Source organism: Castor canadensis, chromosome 1, assembly GCF_047511655.1.
Source record: "Castor canadensis chromosome 1, mCasCan1.hap1v2, whole genome shotgun sequence".
In the NCBI taxonomy this organism is placed as follows: Eukaryota; Metazoa; Chordata; class Mammalia; order Rodentia; family Castoridae; genus Castor; species Castor canadensis.
Window position 1 is genome coordinate 154615364 of NC_133386.1, and position 25311 is coordinate 154640674.

A 25311-nucleotide genomic window follows, 5' to 3' on the forward strand; every position below is an offset into this window, starting at 1 on the left:
TCATGAAGAAATCTGAATCATTTGTGTAAAAGTAGCATCTTGTTTGAATGATGTTTTCTAGTTCATAAAGCATACTCATGTGTATAACTGACTCATTATAAACTTATACAGTTAGCAAGTGATATTTTAAAATAAGAAGTTGAACTCAAAGAAGTCAAATAATTTGCTCAAAGTTCCTGAATCGCCCATGAAAAAGAAGAAAGGAGATCCTCTCTAGAGATGATAGAACTAAAAAGGCACAATTGAAGGGTAAAGGGGGAGGGGAAGCATGAGTAGACGTTACCTCATGAGAAGAGATGGAACATTTCTTCCTCTGAGAAAGACAAAAGGGAAAAGAGTTTGGAATGGTGAAAGAACACAGGCAGTGTGAAGTGAAAAAACAAAAAGATTAAAGTTTAAATTCTTAGAAGTAAGATACAAAGTTCTATTTTAGAGAGAAATATCTATGATAGGTGTAAAGTCACACATCTGAACTATTAAACTCAGAGCCAAGAAATCAAGAGATATTCCGTGTGTCCCACAAGTCATATTGCACTGAGAACAAATGATCTGAGAGTACCTGCTGAGAAAAAATGTTTGGGAGAAAGAGGGCTGCTAAATGAAAAGAAGCGAAGGAAACCAAGGAGGAAAAATTATGTAGGACATATTGTGTTCTGCGTCTCAGGAAACTGACTAAGTCAAAACAATGGGCAACTGTGGGGTAGTAAAGCAAAAATATTTGCAGCCCAAGTTCTAGTGAAGCTATTGTGGAAGTTGGTGGCTAACTTCAAGCCATCAGAACTTTCTTTTCCTCTCCCTTCTGACCTAGTCTAGTTCATAGTAAATTTGGTTTTATCACTTTTTCCTCAGCTCTGTCTTCCCTTTAGCAATGTTTTCTTGTTGTTGTTGTTTTGTTTTTCCTTCATCCCCTTTGGATTGAGCTAGTCTAAAGTTTTGGCCCCCTTATTGAAACCTTCTCTACGAAACAAACTGGGGCTGGGGGCATGGCTCACATGGTAAAGTGCTTGCCTAGCATGCATAGTGCAGAAAAAAAAAAGAGGGGGGAGGGAGGGAAAAAACAATCTGACAGCTCTACTTAGAAAAGAAAAAGAAAACAAAACTGACAGTTCTACTTTGCATCTTAAGTACACAGGATATGATCAAGAACATGGATTTTGGAGTCATATACACATTGATTCCAATAAATTCACTCATTTATGCAGCAAATACTTATTGAGTATCTACCATGTGGTAGGCACTTTTCTTTTTCTTAAGAAGACAGCTTCAAACAAAATAATGTCTCTGGTCTCTACTCTCAATGAACTGACACTCTGGTGAGCAGGAAAGGTTATAGTAAACAATCAAGTTCTGCTATTTCATAGTAATTTGTACCCTAGGCAAGTCACTTTACTCTTGTATGCTTCAATATCCTCAACTATAAAATTAAAACAATAAGAACTACCTCTGACTATATATGAGAAATAAATTGTGTCAAATAATTAGCATATAAATGTTAGCTCTCTGAGCTTTGGCTTCACTAGCAGTCATCCAGTTCTTAGAACACAACTTGCACCCTCCAATCATAGAACCTTTGTATATGCCCTTTCTTTTACCTAAATATTTTGTCTTCCCTGCCCTCACCCCAGTCCTTTTATTTTATTTATTGCCTATTCTCCTTTCAGATCACAGCTTACTCATTACTTCCTCAAGGGAATCTTAACCTAATGTGATCAATGCTCAGTATATTTGTTCAGAATAACAGATACAAATGCTTTTTATTTAGGTGTTCACTCACTAATTGATTTAGCTAAGACACCATCATCTTTTAACCTGGATTACTGCAAAAGTCTCCTGCAATGGTCTAAATGTTTAGGTTCCTTCAAAATTCATTTGTTGAAATCTTCATTCATAAGGTGATTGTATTACAAGTGGGGGGTCTTTACAAGGTCATGAGGACAGAGCACTCATGAATAGGATTATTCATTACTCTTATAAGAGGCCCAAGGAGAGACCCCTTATCTCTTCCACCATGTTAACTGTCTATGAGAAAGCAGGCTCTTGCCAGATAAAGGATCTGACAGTGCCTTGATTTTGGATTTCCTAAATTCCAGAACTGTGAAAAATAAATTTTTGAGTTTATAAGCCACTCAGTCTATGGTATTTTGTTAGAGCAGCCCAAACACACTAAGATCCCTCCTAACTAGTCTTCCTGATGCAGTCTATACTCAACACAGTAGGCAGTATAAATCTTTTAAAATGGAAGTCAGTTCATGTCACTCTTCTGCTGAGAACACATCTTCTACAGGGAAAAACCAGAGCAAAAAAATGGCTTCCTCAGGGTAAAACAATAGCTTAACTCATGCATGTCCTCACCATTCACATCATGCAGCTACACTGGTGTCCTTACTACCATTCCTCATGTTCATCAAGTTCAGTCCTCCACATCAGGACAGTGGTTCCCTCTGCCTAGAATGGTTTTCCCCCAGAAATCTGCATGATTTGCTCCTTTACTTCTTTCTGGTCTCATCTTAAATATTACCTTATCTGTGAAGTATCACTGTATTTTATACCATAAGTAGGAAACTCCATACTTCAACACTTCCTCTTTTATCCTGTTTCATGTTTCCTCATAGCATTCATCATTTCCTAAGAGAATATAATTACTTTCTTATGTGTTGTTTTTAGTGTTTTTCCCACCACTACCACTGGAATATAAACTTAAGGAAAGCAGGAATTTTGTTTTATTCACTGCTTATATCTACACTGTCTCAAATAGTACCTGGTACATAGTAGAACCTATATCTAAGATGATAACTTCCATAAAACAAGCCAAATTTCCAAAATTCCAGTCATCTCATAATATCTAGGCAAAAAAATCCGAATGCCCTTGGGAATTCCAGTTCAAGCTATAATTAAAAGATAGTAAGTTTTTAAAAAATCAAACACTGGGGGGGCAGGGATAAAGGAAAATGATGGAGGGGATGAATTCAAGTATGATATATTTGATATATTGTAAGAACATCTGTTAATGTCACAATGTACCCTATCCTCCACAACAATAAGAAAAAATTAAAAATCAAATATTCACATTTATAAACTAGATGAGGAAAAGAAAATACAAGGAAGACCACTACTGAATAAGAAAGTATAAAAGAAAAAAAGAATGTACTTTTTTGTGTGTGCTAATAAGGACTGGGCCTTGTACATGCTTGACAAATGCTCCACCACTGAGCTACATCCCCTTGTACCTCTTCGGCAACTATGAAGCGTGGTAAATGTTAATTATTATTGGTAACTTAAATTTACTAAACATCCTTAATGTTTAAATTATCCCATTACGGCTCAGATTTTATGTGAAGTATTCATCATAAATAACTTTCCCAATTTCTTATATTCTATTGGACTATAAAAGGCATCATCATCTTTTTGACATTTTTACTGTTAAAAATGCTAATGGTCCCATCCAGGTAGATATTACCAAATATCTCCCACACTCTGGTAGTCAATTAATTCTCCATAGCAAATGAGATATGGGATAAGAAACAGGAAGAAAACTGGGTATGGTGGTGCATGTCTCTAATCCCAGCCCTAAAAAGGCTGAAGCAGGAGTATCTTGAGTTTCAGGTTATCCTGGCTATACAGCCAGGGAGGGAGGGAGGCAAGAAAGAAGGAAGCAAGGGAGGGAAATTAGAGAGAGAGAAGGAAAAGGAAAGCCATATTATATTTAAAAAATAGGAAATGGTACTATTTAGGGATTTTTCCCTAAATGCCCTTAGTAATTCAGTCATCACCAAGTCTTTATATTTTCTTTATACTTCACTAGCATTCATTTCATAGTTTCAGGTCATCTCTTTTATTTCCCAACATTCTACTCCTAACAACTCAAAATTATATTTAATTGATGAACACTTATAGCAATATTTAATTAGTACTACTTCATTTACAACAAATAGGTGAGCCCCACCCAGTGACATAAGAACAATGAAGAGACATGGCACCATTTTAAAAGCTCTCTAATAGAGTTCAGAACTTCAGTTCTTAATTCAAAGGCATATGCCAAGTTAATTATAGTCAAAAGTAGATTTATGGAATTTTCTCTCAAAAATCAAAGGATGAAAAAGCAAGGTATGAATGACACTGATAATGTACAAATTAACTGTTCACATCCTGTTACTCTTCAAGAGATTTTGTTGTTTGGTGGTGGAGATTGAACTCACAGCTTCACTACTGTCACTAATCAACACCCCTTCCACTATTTAAGAGGTTTAAATTTAAACAAATTGATTTTAAAAGGTTAGTTTTCAATATCAAAGCTATTTTTGATGTATTTAGTGATACAAGTTGCCTTAATCATAAATCCAATTTTACATTTGTCTTATTTTTTTTAAATATTAATTTCACCACATTATTTTTCTAAGACAGTGGGTCTCAATCTTTGTGATGATTAGAATTATCTGAGGAATTTAATAAAATGAAGATTCCTAGTCATCTAGAGATTCCAGTTGAATAGATCAGTGTGGGGCACAATACCTAAAATGCTGTGCAACAAGGTTTTGGTACACAGACAAATTCAAGAACTTATGGTTTATTAAAAGACCCTCTTGGGTCCACTAGATTTGGACCATGGCCTGTAAAGATGCAATCAACTTCCAACTATCAATCAAAGGATAATTCACTTGAAATTTCTACTTATATTTTGGGTCATAGATATATTAGTACTATAAATAACAGCTATCCAATTTATTTTATTCTTTTTCAAATTTTTTATTTTTTACTGTGTGTTATTTAGCCCATTCCTTAACCTCAGGCAACTCTGAGAAGGTCACTTTACTTAGTCAAGTTAATAATACATGCTGTCTATTCCCTACTTGGAGTGAGTCTCAAATAATTGAGCAATATGAGCAGGATGGGGAATTGTGAACTTGTGTAACAATAACAGAATATTATGAAAAGGATAAACTATTAGTTTGTAAGCTATTAAATGTCAATTTCTTTTAGTTGTGGTGAATGTTCAACAACAAATTAATATTTAACAGCCTCAATCACATACAGGAGAGTTCAAACTCCTTAATATGACATGAGGTCCTTCAGAATTTTAATTATGTGCATCCCTCTGGTCTTTGGGTTTATCACATTCTCAAAAAAGGTAATAATGGCTTGCTGACTAATTTAATGCTTTCCACTAGCCAGATACTTTTGCCAGTCAAGTCCACATCATAAATAAATGTTATTAGTTTTATTTTAAAGTAGGAAAACACTCAGCATTTTATCCATGATCACAAAATTACTATGAAGTCAAGATTCAAACTCTAGAACTGGGAATGTGGCTCAAGGGCAGAGCAGTTAGCATACACAGGGCTCTGGGTTCAATCCCCAGCACCATAATTTCTTTAATTTTTGGTAAAACTGGGGTTTGAACTCAGGGTTTCACACATGCTAGGCAAGTGCTCTACTACTTGAGCCATCCTGCCAGCCCCTTTTTGTGTTGGTTATTTTCAAGATAAAGTCTCAAGAACTATTTGCCTGAGCTGAGTTTGAAACCACGACCCTCCTGATCTCTGCCTCCTAAGTAGCTAGGATTATAGGCATGAGCCACTTATGCCCAGCCACAATTTTTTTTTAAATATCCAAACTCTAGTCTAACTGACTCCAAAATATATGCTCTTATTTGTTACATTTTGAACCTCTTCCTCAAATCCTTCATTCTAATTCCAATATATTAAATCACATCTATACATATGCCATGACTTTCAACGTTTTCATACTTTTGCTCATGTTCTTCCTGCTTTTGGGAATAACTATTTTTAATCTTGTACATCAAGATGAATTCAGCATTCAAAAGAATATTTACTAAGTGCTTATTATGTGTCTGGTATTATTCTAGGCAAAAAGATGGACTTGTAATCAGAGTAAAGATTTGGTCATGGGCTAACTTTCTTTGACATCCTATTCTTCTATCAATACCTGACTCAGTTTGCTTTGATGAAGATTTCATTTACATCTCTTTATTAATTTCTCTCATAATACTTTATGTAGACTTTATTGTAGTATATTGCATTGTACTATAATTGTTTATGCATTATTTTATCTCTCCCTCTAAGCCATAAACTCTTTGATATAAAGAATCCTTTTTAATTAAATGTGAATCTCCAGCTCTAAGAATAATACCTGGTTCATAAGCAAGTCTGAATAAATACTTTGCAAACCAAAAGAAAATTATATCAAATATTTGTCTGAGATGCCATATCTATCATTCATAAACATTAAACATTAAAAATACTTTATAGAAAAATATTATAATTGAATTTATAGAATTAGTCACAGAAAAAGTGGTTGTCATAAATACTTAAAGATATATTTATATTTTACCTGAGTGTTCTTTTGTGTTCAGGTTTATATTAGATATTAGACAGCAGCAAACTAACTTACATATTTAACCAGCTACCAAAGGTATAGAATTATTATATACTTCATGGCCCAATATGTAGTGAACTAGCATTCAATATAGTTGAGACTTAATGTTATTATTAACTGAGAGCTCATCTGCTCTGCCAATAAAACTGTAGGTATTATTTCTTCAGTACTCTATTGCAAAACGGCATTGAAAATATTTATTAAAAATGAAGACATGAAGATGGTGGAGTAGCTCAAGTGGCAGTACATCTGCCTAGAAAGTGTGAGGCCCTAAGTTCAAAACTCCCACACACACTGAAAAAAAAAAAGACATGAATATCAATAATTGTATATAGTATAAACAATTTGTATATGTATATTTACTTCTGTTAGATTATGTTTTTAAATGTAATCAAAGTGCATTTGGAGCAGTGAATAATTCTATGCCTTTTCCATGAGAAGTTTTCAGTAAATGTCACTTTGCTGTTTTGTTAAGTGTCATCCCCATATACAGATCCAGCTAGAATCTTAAATATATATGAAATCACCCCACTTGGCTTTGTACACAAAATATGATCAAATCACAGAATTTTTTTTTCATTATGTGAGAATCTTTATTTTGACAAATGCACGTAAAATCTTGACCTGAAAATTACAAAAGGGGAAAAAAAAAAAAAAAAAAACAGAGGCTCCAAGGCGCAGTGAAGCAAATGAACTAAAGTAGCTTATCTTCATTGCCGGCAAAAAAGACAGCAGCTGCCTTGCAACCCCATAACCTGTAGCACCGTGGGATTGTCAAAGAAGCCCCGTGGAGAGAGGTGGCTGGGACCACCACGGTGGTGCCTGGAAGCAAAGCTGCTACTGCAGCATTGGGGGGCACAAGAAACAAAGCACCAGGAGTGGTACCACCAGTGGCGGTGAAAGATGGAAGCAGGGCCAGAAACATAGGGGTGAGCAGGGGACCGAAGCCAGGCCCCCAGAACCAACCACTGGTGGGAGCACAACCAAGTCCAGTGCTCACAGCAAGGGAGGATGTGCCAACTGGAGAAATGCAATGACTGCTTTGAAGCTGATCCCAGCTCAGGCTAGTTCAAGAGATGCCCTGTCACTTCACCATTGTGGAGACCCAACTCCCGGCAAAGTTGGGACTGAAACCCTTGGAGGTCATTGTTATCAAGAAAGAAGCTGGCACCATGGTGAGACCCAGGCAGCCGATGTCATCAACCCTGTGGCCTTGCAACAGAGAGAATGCTGTGGGAGAAGCTGGAGGCTGAAAAGCAACCATTGAACCCAAAGTTCAGGAATATAAAGACACTTGGGAGAGGATGGCCCCTGGCTCCATGATATCACAGCCTGGACTAAGAAGAGTCCATCACTACAAAAGAATGACTGGCAAAGAGTCCTAAACTATGGAGGATATGGACCAAAAGTTTAGTGTCAGTACTCTGGTTTGGGCAGAGGCAACAGGGTCTTGCTATGGAGTATGACATTGATTCCTTCTAAGAAAGGCCCTCCTCACTCTCAAGGACACATGCTTCAGGAGGAGGATATGCTGGTGGGTAGAGAGCTGGCAGAGAAGAATGTGGAGCTGTGCAAGAAGCAGAGGATGAGCATGGATGACTTGGCACAGAAAGAACCTCTCTACTGGCCAAATACTGTGATGAGCAGGAGGGCAAGTGGTTGCACTCCTTCAATTTGTACCATTGTGGCATGGCCAGTTGCCTTTGAGAACGTGAGCTGGAGGAGATTCCAGCCAACCTGTAGCTAGGCTCACCTCTAAGCACTTTCAACCTGAGGAGACTGTTACCTTTAAAAAGACCAAGTGGAGGGTGAAGAAAATCCATGAGGAGGATGTGCTAACAGATGACTTGCTGCCTCTTGAGGATCAGACTCAAGATGGGGGACTTCGGTTGCTGATCACTGGGCCAGGGTCTGCACCAGGTGTCCAAAGTGGAGGAAGGGGTCGTAGAGGATGAGAAGGAGCCCATGTCCCAGCCTGAGCCTGATGACACAGGGAGAACATGGACATCAACGATAAAGTGGATGATGGCACTCTGCCATCAAAGTCACCAGAGCTAAAGGAGGATGAGAGCATAAGGTGCAGAAAGGGTGGCAGCACCTACAGCAAGTGGAATGCTGCAGCCAGAAGGTGGTGGAGATTGTGAAGCAGCTTCAGTCTCTTGGGTGGAGTTGGGAGAAGGATCTCCAGTGGGAAGGGACTGTGTTCATTGTCACCTTGGAGTTCTGTCACACCTTGAGGGAGACCCCCACATACATGCTGGCCAGCAACCAAGAGTAGCAGAAGGAGCTCATGAACTTTGAGCTGGACGATGAGCACTAAGCCAGTCAGTGATGGTTCTAAATAGAACTGGGAGAAGGTCAGCCTGGATGAGAAGCAGGACTTTTCTGCCTCCTTCACCACCATCCTGAACAAGGAGTCTATTGTGAATATAAAGCTGGCCACATCCCTGGTCTTATGTCAGAACGAAGGGCTGCTAGAGACCACAGTGCAGAAAGTGGCCCAGATGAAAGTTCCCAAGGCCCCACACTCAACCATGTATGTACTGCATGGCTAATACAGAGGATAATACAGCCATCTACAAGTACGGCTGGTGGGAGGAATACTGTGGCTTCACCTAAGATTTCGAGAAGTCTTGGCTACAAGCCTGATGTTAAGATCAAGTATGTGGGTGAGATGGGCAAGAAACTCACACCCAAGGAGGCTTTCCAGCAGCTGTGCCACCAGTTCCATGGGAAGGGCTGTAGCAAGATGAACACAGAGTGGAGAGAAGAAGCTGGGTGAGGAGGCACTTCTGAGGATGAGCTCCAGTGACAAGCCCCTGGGCACTGCGGCTTTACCCCAAGAGAAGAAAAAGGCCCAGAAGACCTGCACATTATGCTCAGCTGCAGAAGCGAGAGCAGAAACGTGAACACTACAAAACGAAGCCACTTCCCTTCCGATTCCCTCCCCGACTTTAATGTTAAATAAAGTTCCTTTAAAAAAAAAAGGTAAAAATAAATATGTTTACAAATTTTAGGAAAACAAAAGAGGTTAAAACTCTCTGAGGAAAAAACCAAAAATGAGTCCAATTCTATAAAGACTCTTCCCTTCCAAGAAATAGGGATAAAGTTGAAGACCCAGTTTGGTTTTGCTACTGAAAAATGTACAAAATAACTTAGAAAAACCAGTCGAGGTCAAACGTCGTGAGCTCAATACCTGTACCTGCCTTCTTTTGATCTGAGAAAAGTTGAAGATCACAATACAAGGCAGGGCTGATGTAGGACAGCCAATTTTCCATCATAGTCCATCATCCTCCATTAACTTTGTACACAAAATGTGATCAAATCACAGAATTTTAACTTCCATGAAACAAGTATAAAATCTAGTTAAGACTGTGGGCTCATTTAAGAATGTAAGAGCTGGCGCATCTCTCTTGGGAACCACCCCCAACTCTGGGTGCTCTACTCTCTTACTTTACATTTTTCTATCTCGATAAGCTCTCCCACTTTACACATAAAAAAAAAAAAAGAATGTAAGGGCTCTAGAAATTCTCTTCTTGAATATTTTAAAATATAAAATAGAATTAGTCTTATCTTAGAATTTTAGTCATTAATATCTTTGTCAATACCCCACACCCACCTCCATTATATTATAAGCTACATGGCAGCAGAAAGATTTTATATACCTGGTAGAACTAAAAGAAAACTTCACGTAAGTATTCAAAGAATATCTGTTTATATTAATGAAGATTAAAACTCACCAATACCTAGGTTTAAGACCAAGTAGTCTAATTTTTCCATCACTATAACAATCTCCGTTATTATAATAACGGAGTAAAGCAACAAATATTGGTTGAAACTCAGGACCCCCAAGCATTCTGTCACAAGAACAATAATAGAAACTAGCACTGAAGGATGGCCAGACACTGTTCTAAGCACTCAGTATGTTAAAATATTCATCCCTTATCTGTAAACTATATAATTTAGGCAAATTATTTAACCTGTCTGTGCTCAGTTTCTTTAAACTGATGAGAAAAACATTCACACACACACACACATACACACACACACACACATACACACACACACACACAAAACTACCTGCACTTTCACGTGAAATACTTGATATAAAGTAATTAGTACAGAGGCTGCCATATAGCATTTTCTCAATAAAAGTTTGTTGTTGTTACTGCTATGAAAATATAAGCATATATAAATGTAGGGAAGATCTTGTTCTTAATTCTAGTCATTGATTTTTTAAAAAGCTGGATAAGCTTGCAAACTGTACTTTATGAAACAAACATACTGGTGCAAAGGAAGGTATTAATGAGTTTAATGAGGAGAGAGAAATTAAGTACAGGCCATTTGGAAATGTGTGTTTATGTATGTGAATGTGTGCCCATTTATACAGATATACATATACATATGCAGAACAATATACTATAAGTTATCTAATTTTAAATAGAGTTTAACAAAAGTCTCAAGTTGCTTTGATTCAAGTTAAAAGTATATAGAAATGTTTAAAATTTTTCTAGCCATTTTAACTCGATATTTTACTAAACAATTAAAATGATTTTAAAAAACCGAACCTAAATAATATTTTAAAAGAAAAAAAAGTCATAATTTGGGGATATTTACCTCTTTTAATTCATTTTGCTGGACACACTGATTGCAGCATCCTGAGATGAAAACATATAAAAATGTTTGTAGTTTCTTTCCTAGAAAGAGAATGGAACTAGGTATATGCATAATTGCATATATGACAGCTTTTAATTAAGTCAACAGCTTTTATGGATCCTTTAAAGTATTAGGAAAAAAGCAAATCCTCAATTCTTTTTTAGAACTCATATAAATAGTGTATCAGGCTCTGAAAAAGGATCTGGGTCTTCCAGGATCACGATCTGATCTAGCCTATATCTCTGCTCTTTGGTGACGATCTTTCTATAATTTCAGCGGGGAAAAATAATGAAGAAAAATAAGGACCAAATGGGCAATAGATTATTCTTCCTTTCCTAGGGCATAAAGAGAAGTCCATGATTAGAAAATCTTGAACAACTGTATAGTCTATGAGTCTAGGAAGGAATATACTTGCTTCTACTTTACTTCCCAATGTCCTTCCAAATCCTACTCCTAGGAAGTCATAGAAATAACCTTAGTATATCCTTGCCCTGATGAGAACAGTACAGAGGCATATGTACTTGAATGGGAAAAAATCATGTTGTTATGTTCTCCCCAGTGTCCAGCCAAAAGAAGCCCACACTTTCTATTAATAAAGTAGAAAGAAAAGCTTCAAGAATCTAAACCTGACAGTAGCTCCCAGTAGATTTGACTGAGAGAATAAAACTAAATATCTAGCAGCTGAATGGTCAGCAGAAAAAATATGGGCAATATTAATGCTATTTATCAGAATAATTATGCTACATTCCCAATTCTCCTATTTAAGTTAACATGTAAAGGGAATGTAATATGGAGATATAAAAACAGATAAACAGAGAGCCTTGATTATAGCCACTCCAAACACAATTCTACTTCTTTTATCTAAGTTTAATTGTATTTCTATCTCCTATTTTAAATAGTATTGCATGCATTCATTTTTCTTGTTAATTATAACAATAAATGGTGAATGTGTAATGGCATTTATTAACTTCTCACTAAAACAAAGAAATTGTATCAGGGCTGACACAGTGATTGACTTGATTGGTGAAATGTAATAGCCAGTTTTACAATAAAGATCACAGATAAAGCCAATTCTTCTTGTAATTCCTCTAAAGAATACCAGAGACTTCCAATTGAGCTGAATGAATAATAAGTCACACATTGTCAACAGCACCAAAAATGGTTTTAGTCCTTTATCTCCCAAGGTACAGCTACTTCCTTCCTGGCAGTCAGATCTTGAGATTCCTGTTCCATAAATTTTATTCACAAGCTGACTATTTATGGCATCATTCCTTATGTAAAACAAAATGGATTTTCACATCTGAACTGTCCATCAGGGAAGCAGAGTATATTTGTCTCTTCACTGCAAGGTTGTCCCAGTTTAAAGCTGCTAACCATAGACTGTAATTAAGTTTAACATGCAAGACCTTGCTATACCTCTCTGTAAAGTGTAAACACAACTTGGCACACAACTTGTATTTCTGAAATGTCTAAATTTTTCCTCATTTGCGCAGCTGAACAATCCATTGCACACTGTGAGTCTCATACATAGATGCCATGCACTGAAGGAAATAGGAAGCATTATGCTAACATGGCTGTAGTATTGATGAATAAAAAAACATAACCCCAAGGCTAAGCTGCCAAATAAGTAGTGAATTAATTTCTGTAAAGTACTTCAATATTACAAAGGTGTGTTGAAAGGTGTCTGCTCATGTTTCAAATTAAACGCACTGCTGGTCAGCATTAGCACCTCAGCTTTGAACACCAGCCATTTGCCTATAACACTTCAGGGGCTAGGAAAAACGGATTTGCCGTTCACACTGGAATAATTAGAACATGTCAGGAAGAATTAATTTCCTCATTTTTCAAAAGGATACACAGAAATTACCATGTTATTATATGACAGGGTCCCTTGGAGAATTATATTAAATTTAATTTCTAGCGCAGCCCACACAACAAATTAAAGTCATAAATAAGATGGAAAGAAGCGGGACGCAGAGCATATGTTTATGGCAATGAGTGAAGCCAAGGGACCAGAAACAACTATCTTCATTTCATTTTATTTAAATCAGCCAGACACTGTGTATCTGAATGACAGCACTTGTTAATGGTGCTGAGATTATAGGCTCCTTAATTTTAGAAAACAGAAGCAGTCAGTCAGTGTCTAAAATAGTACATTTCCTACAATGCAAAAATTAGTATAAATTTACTTTCCTTTCAAGTCCACTTCTTTTTGCCCTGAAGCAAGTTCAACAAAGACAAACTTATTTTTTAAAATAATGTTTCTCTATTTTGTCTTCTCTTTGGGCAGTTTTCTTGGGTCAAAAAATTGAAAGTGAAACAGAAAAGGCCACCAGAAAAAGTGAAATTTGAAAACATAGTGTCTGTCCAGAATATAGGCTTCCTGCTCTATCCTGTAAATACACTTACCTATTGAGAGCTGAGGAAAATTTGTTTTTCATATTAAATTTAAAAAATTCAAACTGCTTATCAAAGTGGAATGAAACTGTTAAGTGCTTAGCTACCTTAAAAGCAGTGGACTTTTTAACTATTCATAAAGTCCAAATATGTGTGTGAACAGAGGAGAGTCTAGAGCCTCTCCTTTAATGAGGCCAACACTCATGTGAACTTCCTGCTGCCCTCTAAGCCTGCTTAAGACTCTTTCCTCAAAGCCACCTCTTTACCTTCTACCTTGGTTAGGTGTGGCCACTCAAGAAAAGATTCTCTCTTCTGGCCACCTCATCCACTGAAAATCAGCCTGATTCCATCATAAAAACATCAACAAAACTTTAACAAATACATAATAAAATAGTGATGATATTGCCTCCTTTCTCCCTGTATGTGTGTGTATTTTTATTGGTTATTTAAGCTATGGGTGAATAACCAGACTGGAAGCAAATTTTTTGACACCTTTAATTTTTTTTCCTATATTACTATAAAAAAAGACTCAAAGTATCTTATAATAATTGATGCTCTTGCATTTAGATGTCAATACCCTCTCCAACACTGACTCACTGACAACTCACTGGTAACTCAAATGCTTTAACTAGCAATTACTGAAGCAATATTTATTGTGTTGGTACCCATGAGAGCTTTTTAAGAATTCATAATTATATTATCATTTATTTTTATTTATTTATTTATTTTACAAAGCAGTAGTAGAGTTTTATTGAAAGGAAAAGGAAAGTAAGGTACTGTAAAAGAAAGTGGTAGGCTCTGACCAGATGGCACAGAAGCCAATTATATTGTCTTTTAACATGAAATGTGTTTGATGTACAGCAAACACACAGAAAAAAAAGGAGTGGTGTTTAAAAAACTATTTAAAATTACTAGTCTAAAAGCAATGAAAAAACTGCCACAAAGGAGAATCATTAAGTTTAGCGAACTTTTTTCCTCCTTCCCTCATAGATTTAGTCTCTACATATTCACCTACAAATTCTAAATCATAAATGTTAAGGTTACTCACAGGTCTAGAAACATGCTGGTATTTTATCATGCTTAATAACTGAAGACATTCTTAAGGTGAAAAAGGAGTTTGTACACTTTATGAAATGGCTGTCGTGAAACTGAGCACTCCCTTGGGTGCAACAAACTTTAAATAATTTGTGAATCAATTAACTGGCGACTCTCTTCCTAACACAGATTTCACACTCCCAGGTCACTGCATTATCAGCCTGATACAAATCATAACATTTTGGAGAAAAGTTCATAATTGAAATCATTAATTAATTTAACAGGACTTTTAGTTATGCATTGCATTAAACAGCTGTAAAGGAACAGAGATTAATTAGTTGTTTCTCTGACAATTTTCACTGCTGCTGTTACTTAGAAAACTTTTTGGCTTGTAAAGCACATCATGCTCTCTGTAATCTGGTAGTGACCAAGCCATACAATTTCAAGTCAAAGGAACTATAATTTCACTAAAATGAAGCTTGGAGCTTCTGAGGTGTTTCTTTAGAAGAAAACAAAATAATAAGTATTGCAAAGCCTGACCTTCTCTTTATATAAAAATGAAAACTGCATCTGAAATAAAGCCTTAAAAGTATATATAATAAGTAGCTGAAAGAAACAAAGAAACCAAAGTTATACTCAGCTAACATTTCCTGAAGGTATCAAGATGATATGCATTCACATATTTTATATATTCATATTTTTCTCTTAAAAATAGAAATATTAACCATAAGTACTTAGGTTAAAATCCAGAGCCTTTACTTCTTAGATTTTAGAAACTTTTCACTGATCTACAGTTGGCTAGCAAAGTACAAGAAAGTTCAAAAAGCAAATCAAAAAGGATCATTTAAGGAAAAGTGATTTGTAATTTTTGCAACACATCATTCCAAAGCCCTTTCATTTCATGTTACATGCTAAACAACTAAATCATTTTAGCAGTTTAATATCTCATCTACTCTGTAAAGGCACTAAAAAGTATATATCATGGAGATCTAATAGAACAGGTAATTCCCTAGGAAAATACACGGGGTGTGATGGGCACTCGGGAGGCAGAGACAGGAGGATTGTGAGTTCAAGGTCAAACTAGGATACACAGCAAGACCCAGTCTCAAAAACCAAAGAAAAATATACATTTTGCTGAAATTAAACATTTTCCATGTTCATATTAGGAAACAGTTAATTGCACCACCAAAATCTCAAGTATATTTTTTCAACCTAATCCTTTTCCCCATTCCCTCTGCCCCATGTTGAACTTACAATTCTCAAAGCATACCAGGTCCTCTTAATGTCTAGAAGCTTTCACAAATAACTATAACCTCAACTTCAAATATTCTATTTCCATGTCCCCTCCAGGCAAATCCCGTCTGCTCCTGTAAGAAGCAGCTTAAATGTTAACCTACTCAATGCAGTCTTCCCTAATTCTTCCTGGTAAATGTTAAATTTCTATGTTTCCTATCTCATTCATAAAATCTTTATTCTAATACTAATATTCGGTTGTCATTTCTCTCTTTACCTATCTCTTCATTAGAATTTTAAGCTACTTAAAACTAGCTTTAGTGTGCTACTAACATTTAAAACTCAAACATAGTAATAAAATTATTGAATTAATTAAAAAATAAATCCCAAACATGTCTACCTGAAATATAGTAACCCCTCATTAAATGTCTGTTGATTGAAATAAAGAATAAATAAATGAATATGTATGTATTTATTTCCACAATTCATCTCAATAATATTTATTTAGCACCTATTATAAATCAGCCATAGTGTTAGGTGCTTAACAAAATCTCTACAAAAATTATTAGCATTTTTTTTAAAGGCAAATGTGGTAGCATGTCTCTGCAGTCTCAGCTACTCAGAAATCTGAGTGGGGAAGATCACTTGAGTACAGAAGTTGGAGTTCAGCCTGGGCAACACAGTGGGACCCAACTGAAAACAAAAAGCAAAAATAACAACAAAAAAAACTCTCTCTCTCTCTCTCTCTCTCTCTTCCACCCCATATATATATATATATGTATATTTATATATATATATATATGCATGTACATACATATCTCTCCCCTCTCTCTATATATATGCATGTATATGTATATATACATATCTGTTTATATACATGTATATGCATACATGTATATATATATGTATATATACACAGATATGTACATATGATAAAAAATAGTTTCTGTCTGTGGTTCTACCAAGACTCCTTTACCTACTTAGGCAGAATAGTTTTTTGTCTTTTCTGAGATAGCATGCAATAAAGTAACACTAATTACATTAGTATTTACATCTTTAGATGAATTATTGTGAAAAATTCACTGTGGAGGCAAGGCAAGTGGTAAATGGTTCTTGTCCTATCATTCAAATTTTATTATTTATATCTTCACATCCTACTTATTTATCAATTCAGCCCACTATAATGGCAAGGATAAGTTGGCATCTTCTTAAAGTATTTCCCTTTACATAAGAACCTGTGGTGATTTTGCTCTTTTAATATGATTGTTTCCTGACTTCAAATACTTTATCTAAATGTAATCATCACTTGATGGAGCTCATGTAAGAATTAAATGAGATAACATATGTAGGTACTCAATAAATGTTAGTTCCCTTCCCCCTTACCTGAAAATTCATACAACCCAGAAAATATGTCCTTAAAGCAGATTGTCAGTGTAAAATCATTCTGACATTGTGTGCACAATTGGCTTCTATTCTGCAGACATTTGACGAAACTATTTAACAAGGGATTAAAGATAATGAGAAATGAAGTATGTATCTTCATTAGAAGTAGTTGGATAGACAAATAGTGAAATTAAGAGTAATACATAAATGGATTATAAACTGGTGGAAGTGTGCTCATTTTCTCTCTGACAATTCCCACTGGTGATCAAGGAGGCTGACAATGGTTAGATATGAAGCTCAAAGTCATAGAACAAAACCAAAAAAGTTGATAGCTGTATAACATAGTTGTAATGTGTCTGCAGTTATTTTTATATCCTAATTCAACAATCAAATATGTCTATTCACAGAATTATTGGGAAGCTTCATCGACACATCTGAATCATGTAGCTATTATTGATCATGATCTTACTGTACTCTACCATCACTGAAAGAACTTTTTACCTCTCTCTGTTTTCATAGCAGCACTTTTAATCCAAGTTCATTCTATTCAACCTTGTCTGAGCACCCTTAAGGATGCTGGTTTTAGAATTCTCACCTAGAGTTCAATGAGCCTTAGATCCAGTACAACTGTTTGCTTTCAGTTGGAGAACTGGGGTAGCATGACCTAGTGATAATATATTGTAAAGTTCATCTCTTTGAATAAAAGTATGTTTACAAAGGCTTATTGATAATTAATGTGGCAGAACTATCTGGGTCAATGCCAACTTTAGGGTAGGTTTTCTTGGATTTTCTCTGTAATGGTCATATAATAACAAACAAATCTTATGAGAAGATACAAAGTAAAACCAACATTTCAACATTTTCCAGAAATAAGACAATATTTCTTTCTGAAGCTGTGTGTTTGAGATATGGGAGAAAGAGAAGCAAGAAGGCAGAAAAGCTATTTTTTTCTAGAAAACTATTTTAAAGAGCAAAAACAAGGCCCCTAAACACCTTACTTAGAAGATTCAAAAATCTCCTTTATCATACGAGAACAAAGATTATAATGGAAATTGTAAAGATGCCATGTAAGAATGTGAAATGAAAGAAGGAACAGAAGAGATGACAGAGTAGAGAGGAAGAGTGGTGAAGAGAGAAGAGGAAGAGGGGAAAGAAGAAAAGAGGATGGAGAGAAAAAGGGGAAGGGAAAGAGAAAGAGAAAAGAAGAAAGCAACAGAGACTGTCTGGTATTAAACATAGGAATGTGGCAAGAGTTGGGGAGAGAAAAAATAGTTCATAAAAGCCACTGCACCCATTATTTTCTGTTTAAAATACTTCCTCTTTTACAGAGAGGGATTGGAAAAAATGAAATAAGGGAATTACTTTCACAAATAGTCATTTAATTAGTTTCATGGCTCCAATAACTCTACACCTTGGTTAAGAATTTTGGCAGTTACATTTCTGCATAGTCAAAGTAATCACAAACAATATCTCCAATGTATTACACATAAAAACAAGTTTTTCTTCAAAACCAGGTATGATGGTCATTTTTCCTGCATTTTTCTCTTCAACAAACATAATTATTATAAAAAATGAAAGGACAATTACACTCTTCATTCATGTTTGGCTTCCTTTGACTTGCTAAAATATCCTGGCCTGTAGAAAAGATATTATTCCTTGTATATCTGCTTCTTTTTTTCACAAAAAGAAAACTCTTAGAAAATTTAATTATGTAAGGTTTAAGTAGAACAGGAAGTTTTTCTATCTATGGCTCTGGAGAAATTCATTTTTCTTTCTTCTGTTTTTTTCTTCCTTCCTCCCTTCCTTCCTTCCTTTTTCTTTTTGTTTTGAAAGAGAAAATTACTTTATCAAGAAATCTTATTTTGCATTATGTGGCAGTCATCATTACAAATCTGTTTTTCTTTGCTTTTCATTGCTAGTCTGTTTGTTTTCTTGTTTATTCATCACAAAAAGTAATATTTTTGTCAAATTTTAAAAATAATAACTAGGATTATGAGTAAGAGGGCGATTATTAATTAAAACAATCCCAACAATAATTAAAAAATAAATAAAATCCCAAACCTGAATTCTGGCTCTACCATTTATTGTGCTACTCTTGGGAAATATGATATACTACTCTGATCGTCAATTGTACCTCCCAAGGTAATTATGAGGACTAGATGATAAAACTCAGATAGGTAGGTAGGTAAATGATAGATAGATAGATTATAGAAAACTTAACAATACTAGACACTATTATGTGCTTAATACATGTGCTATTAATAAATTACATGGTACTACTGGAGTACAAAATTTATTTACCTTCCTAATGATTTCATCAAAACAGGTAATGTCATTAATATCCTCTGTAGGAGACTTATTTCTTGGAAAACAATTGTAGACCAAAAAAACATGAAGTTTGGCACTTAAAAAGAAAATTGCTTACTTTAATGCAATATCTTTCAAACTATGGATTGAAAAAGTGATAAAGACTGTTTCTGTGGATCAATTATTTGTGAATCAATAATTGTTATAAATGGTGATTTGGCTATTCACAATAGCCAAGTTATGGAAACAGCCAAGATGCCCCAGCACTGACGAATGGATCAAGAAAATGTGGTATCTATACACAATGGAATTTTATGCAGCCATGAAGAAGAACGAAATGTTATCATTCGCTGGTAAATGGATGGAATTGGAGAACATCATTCTGAGTGAGGTTAGCCTGGCTCAAAAGACCAAAAATCGTATGTTCTCCCTCATATGTGGACATTAGATCAAGGGCAAACACAACAAGGGGATTGGACTTTGACCACATGATAAAAGCGAGAGCACACAAGGGAGGGGTGAGGATAGGTAAGACACCTAAAAAACTAGCTAGCATTTGTTGCCCTTAATGCAGAGAAACTAAAGCAGATACCTTAAAGCAACTGAGGCCAATAGGAAAAGGGGACCAGGAACTAGAGAAAAGGTTAGATTAAAAAGAATTAACCTAGAAGGTAACACCCACGCACAGGAAATCAATGTGAGTCAATGCCCTGTATAGCTATCCTTATCTCAACCAGCAAAACCCCTTGTTCCTTCCTATTATTGCTTATACTCTCTCTACAACAAAATTAGAGATAAGGGCAAAATAGTTTCTGCTGGGTATTGAGGGGGGGAGCGGGAGGGGGTGGAGTGGGTGGTAAGGGAGGGGGTGGGGGCAGGGGGGAGAAATAAACCAAGCCTTGTATGCACATATGAATAATAAAAGAAAAAAAAAATCAAAGGTATGAAGGTGAAAATGGAGACAGACAAGGATTCAGTGGGAAAGTCAAGTCGCAAAACAAGCCCTGAAATTGAGAGGTTCAAAAACTACAAAATACGTTCGAATTAAATATCATTAGTAAAAACAGCTTCTGCAGATAGCAAGGGTGCAACAAATTTTCTCCAGTGAAGTCCATGAAACTATCAATAAAGATGAAAACTTTGAAAAGCAAATTTATAACCTCATTAAGAATGGACTTTTAGGGCGAGGATTATAAGGAAAGGGTGAAGGAGACTGAATGTAGTGGAAATATTATATACTCATGTATCAAAATGGAAAAATGAGACATGTTCAAACTATTCCAGGAATGGGGGGAGGAAGAGATAAAGGAGAATGATATAGGGGGTGAATTCAACTACGATATATTGTAAGAACTTTTGTAAATGTCACAATGTAATACCAGTACAACAATAACGTAATAAAAAATGAAAAAAATAAAAATAAAAAAATAAATGGTGATTTGGTTCCTTGGGCAACCTACTGAAACCTATTTACCTTATAATATGGCTTAATATTATGTTATAGTACTATAGTACTCAACTACTGTCTTTTAACAGCTTATGTAATCTTATTTTGAAATTTAAATAACATTCTTCTGATAAATGTTTGGTAGAGGTATTTAACTCGTCCTACCTCCACGCTGCCAGTGCATAGAAGTAGAAGTGAAAAATCCCTTGAGATGGAATTTGGAAGATCAGGATGACTTCCTGATGTCATTAACTATGGAAAGAAAGTAATTGGTAAACTGGTTGAAGAAGGAGGAAATGAGTGACCCTAGTGGCCTTAGGGTAGAGATGTCTGTTTGCACATAATTTGCATCCAATTCAAGATTATATTTTGAGAGTGAACAGGGGTATTCTGTAACCTCACACTGATGAGTATAAGGGTGGTGAAACTCAATATTTCTGCTCATATTTCATCATGCCTCATGTATATTCCAAGATTTTTCATTATATGTCTTCTACTTACTCTACCAAGCCCTCTCAATTTTGCCTCATGGGCTTTTAAGTGGATACACTGGTGAGAAGAGTTAGGTTTCTAATACCAGAACCATTTTGGAATGTATTGTTTATTAGGTCTTATATGAGATGAAGTGTATATGTGTACAGGAAGTTGCTGAAGTTGACACAAAATTAAATATTTCTGAATATATGACAACCCAAATTTCTGTTACATTTTATCCTTTAAGAATATCAGAAGAGGACTGGAGGTGTGGCTCAAGTGGTAGAGTACCTGCTTTGTAGGTGCAAGAGTCCTAAGTTCAAGCCCCAGTCCCACCAAAAAAAAAAAAGAGTATCAGAAGAAAGCCATTTAAAAGTGAAAGTAGATAAGAGAAAGTTATTTGGTCACCAGTAAAACATCAGTGGAACCTCAGCATTTTGAATCATATTCATTTCTTTCATTCAAAATCTGGCAAATTACATTTATTTTGATTGCCAAGGAAGAAAGTATGAAAAAATGAGAATAGTGGTGGAGGGAAGAGGGGAAGGAAAATGGTATTTAAAAGACTCTAAAGATTTAAGTCACCAGTTTAGGAAAACAGTTTAATGAGTTATGGGTAAAATAGTTAGAAAGAATTTAGTTTCCTAAGGAAACATGTGGGCTGAAAGTGTAGGAGAAAAAAATGCCTGGCAATACAAACCATGTATTTTTCTTAACCTATACTATTCAAGAAAAATTAGGCAACCTGAAAACTCAGCTGACTTCATGCCTACCATGTGGAAAAAAAATCTGGCTTTTTATCATCTAAGCACATAGTTGAGTTACTCACAAACAGGGCTATCCAAAATATAGGTTTCAATGGCAAGAAGCCAACAGTGGAAGCAAATTCATGAGTACCCTATAGAAAACCCCTCCAATTATCGCTGTGCTGTTGCCAGCTGTACTGTCAGGGAACAAGAGCTGTATAGATTTCTGTGCAATGACTGGGCATTACTTAACACAGCTTGATTGGCTCTGTTCCTGCTCCTGTTCTCTCTGGATGACAGCTGACTCCTATACTGGTTTGGCTGAAATAAGACTGAAGTAAACACACCCACTTATATGCATCTTCCTCTTGTACACTATTGCAACTCCCCCTCTCCCAATACATAGCCTCTATATACCTTGGAAATGGAAAGAGAAAGATAATTTCTTCAAGCAAAGCTAAGTAGACTGTTGGTGCCCAGAGCATATCGTTCCAGGGACACTGCTCTGAGGACAAAGTGCAAATGATCAGGATGCAGAGTTCAGTGCTGTACTGCAGCTTCATTCATTTCCCACAGTGTGACCAACTTCCACGAAAGACAGGCCACCTTTCCAAAAACTAAAATTTTTACCTTACCACTTAAATTTAAGCACATTAACTTTTACCTTGTTTTTTGGGAATCATTTACTTTTTGGGATGCATGTTTTGATAAAATTAAATCCTAGCAAACACTCAGCAAATCACACCATTTAAATACAATTGACAATAACATGGAACCAACTAAGAACTACTCTGCATCAACTGAACTGTGTGAACTGAACTGAACTGAGTGAATTTAAAATTTTTGTTTTTAAAATTTTTTTGACTGTGCTTGGTCAAAATTGTGTAATCTGCGAATAAGGCAGGATTTTTAAAATCGCTTTTCTCATAGTATGCTGTCCTTCAGCCCATAGAAGTTAAAATAAGAGCTCTGCTAACCATTTCTGCCAGTGTAGCTGGGAATAGTAGACCCACTCATTCAATGTCACCCTCTGAAGCATTTCATCAATCTGGGTAGCTTTCATCCTGTTCAATTGTAAAGTCTCCACTGAAGAAGCAAGTTTAAGTGATATGTCCTTGTTTGTACCTGGGCAAAGGTATCAGAGTAAGAGTGCTTTGGGTACAGGTGGACCAAGTTATGGATGTATATCTCTACACAAGCACACTCAAACACCTGAGAGTAAAAGAGCTGCATGGAACCAAGTTTTTCCCTTGAAGTATGTCATATAGACTTAAAAAAACTGCAGTTAACACATGGTATTTTATAAAATAAATTAGTGTGTGTGGAGGAGCCTAATAGGACAACAGGGCAGGCCTCTCACACATCACTGGGGTGGAGGGAGGACCACAGGGTTCTTTCTTTGAACATACAACAGCAAATTAGAAAATAAACCTCTTGGGGAAATTTTTAACTCATGGAAAGGTGAGTCAAGAGAGTTTGAGGTTTCATATCAAGAAAAACCAATAGCAAACTTTCATATTAAATGATATGTTATATGTATATCGACCAAGATTATATAGGAATGAAAAGAAATATTCTTAGCAAGAAAATTAAATTCAAATGAAAGGTTCTTTTTCAAAAAATGATGCAGAAAACCCCCCCACTGTTTAAAGTTTTCATCAGTGTTCCAAGAGAACACTGTATGGTGCTTTTAAGTGAAATATGGGCAAATAGCATTTCACTGCAATGTGCTACTGTAGCTTGAATGACTGAACTATACAGATGAGATTTCCTGGGATTTTTGTTTCCCTTAGAAAGGAAAATAAGAAGAAAAAATTTTTACAGTCATGAGGCATAGGGCAGGAGAAGGACATATAAAATAACTGTTGGCTCAGTGTAAAGGATCCCTGAAGAAAGGAAAGAAACCCAGGAGACGTGCACATCAAATAAAAATGAAGAATATGGCTATATTTCAGCTCAAACCAATATTCCCTTTTCAGGAATCATTCCCTCTGGCTCACTGCTGACAATCCATAGACAGCACATGAGTGAGATGAGTTCATGAGTAAGATGAAGAGAGATGCTCCACGGCAGGTAAATAAATTTGTTTCCACTGAGATAATTATTCTTACCGTGTGTCACTGCTCTTGTGGCATAAACAGGACAGGTGATGACATCTTATAAAATGCAATTTTTGTTCTCATACTCCTGACATTGAAATATGTAACTCATGCAGCTCTCATGAATTTTTTTGCTCTGAAGCTCTGAGTGTGTTTTTGTTATTGTTTTTTTTTTTTTTTGCTTTTGCATTTTTAAAAAAATAACATCATCAACTATACAATACTATTAAAAGGGATTGGTGGGAAATGGAACTGTCATTATTTATGGTTTTCTGGCCTCATATAAGGATTGTGTTTTTATATGAGACAGAAAAATCCTATTATACTAGATTTTTAAATGTTAATATCTGTATCATATAACCCTGGGTACTACCTGAATCCTCAAATTGAAGGCTTACCCCAAACTCACAGCCTTTCATTCCTGACCTAGGGAGGAAAAAAGGAATTACAAGCCTTTGTACCAACAAATAATTTTTCCAACTATAATTCATTAGTACCTTACTCCAAAAGCATATGAATACTTACAAGATGGTTAATCCTCATTAAAAACTAAGATTACATGACATAATTACATGTAAATAAGAAAAGTGAATTAAACTCTTACCTTTTCCTATGTCGGGCACTAGCTCTGAATCATATATACAATTAGAGTTATATTGCTAAGCTAAAAATATTGGTAAAGATCTAAAAATGACAAACAGTGCCTTTTAAATTAATGTCTTATTAGTTGAGTGAAGTACACTGACAAAGAATAATTTATGCTTATTCAAACTGCACTCGACATCTTCAGGTGTTTCCAAATGAGCTCACAGAAGAGTGATTAAATGCATCTGATAACAAGCCACACATTGCTGAAATTACTTACCGCCTCATTTTATGATTAATTAAACATGTAGATTAAAGTTGCAAAAGAATTTAGATTAATGAGCAAGTTAAGTCTTGCTGATATAAGTGAATTGGGAATTGGATGCTCTGTGGAACTTTATAAACATGCATTTTATAATGAATAAGACAAGGCTACATGCAGAATCGTGGCCACCAGGGCCTTTTGACGATGCAGTCTTTTTTAACATGGTTTGACAGCTTTCAAATAACATTCTTCTATAGGCTTTAAACTTTGTGCTTTGCTGTAAAATACAAG

General features: G+C 35.6%; 1 protein-coding gene and 1 pseudogene across 9 annotated transcripts in view; one reads left to right on the forward strand and one right to left on the reverse strand.

Moving 5' to 3' along the window:
* Sox6 (SRY-box transcription factor 6) overlaps positions 1-25311 on the reverse strand; it is a 576267-nt gene that overhangs the window by 433970 nt on the left and 116986 nt on the right. The window contains exon 3 of one of the 9 annotated variants that reach the window (XM_074042146.1): positions 11011-11090. The exons of the other annotated variants lie outside the window; for them this stretch is intronic. The gene's annotated coding sequence lies outside the window, so the exon portion shown is untranslated. The remainder of the gene's footprint in view (positions 1-11010; positions 11091-25311) is intronic. 9 annotated transcript variants of the gene reach the window in all.
* On the forward strand, positions 7856-9361 carry LOC109693724 (U4/U6.U5 tri-snRNP-associated protein 1 pseudogene; annotated as a pseudogene).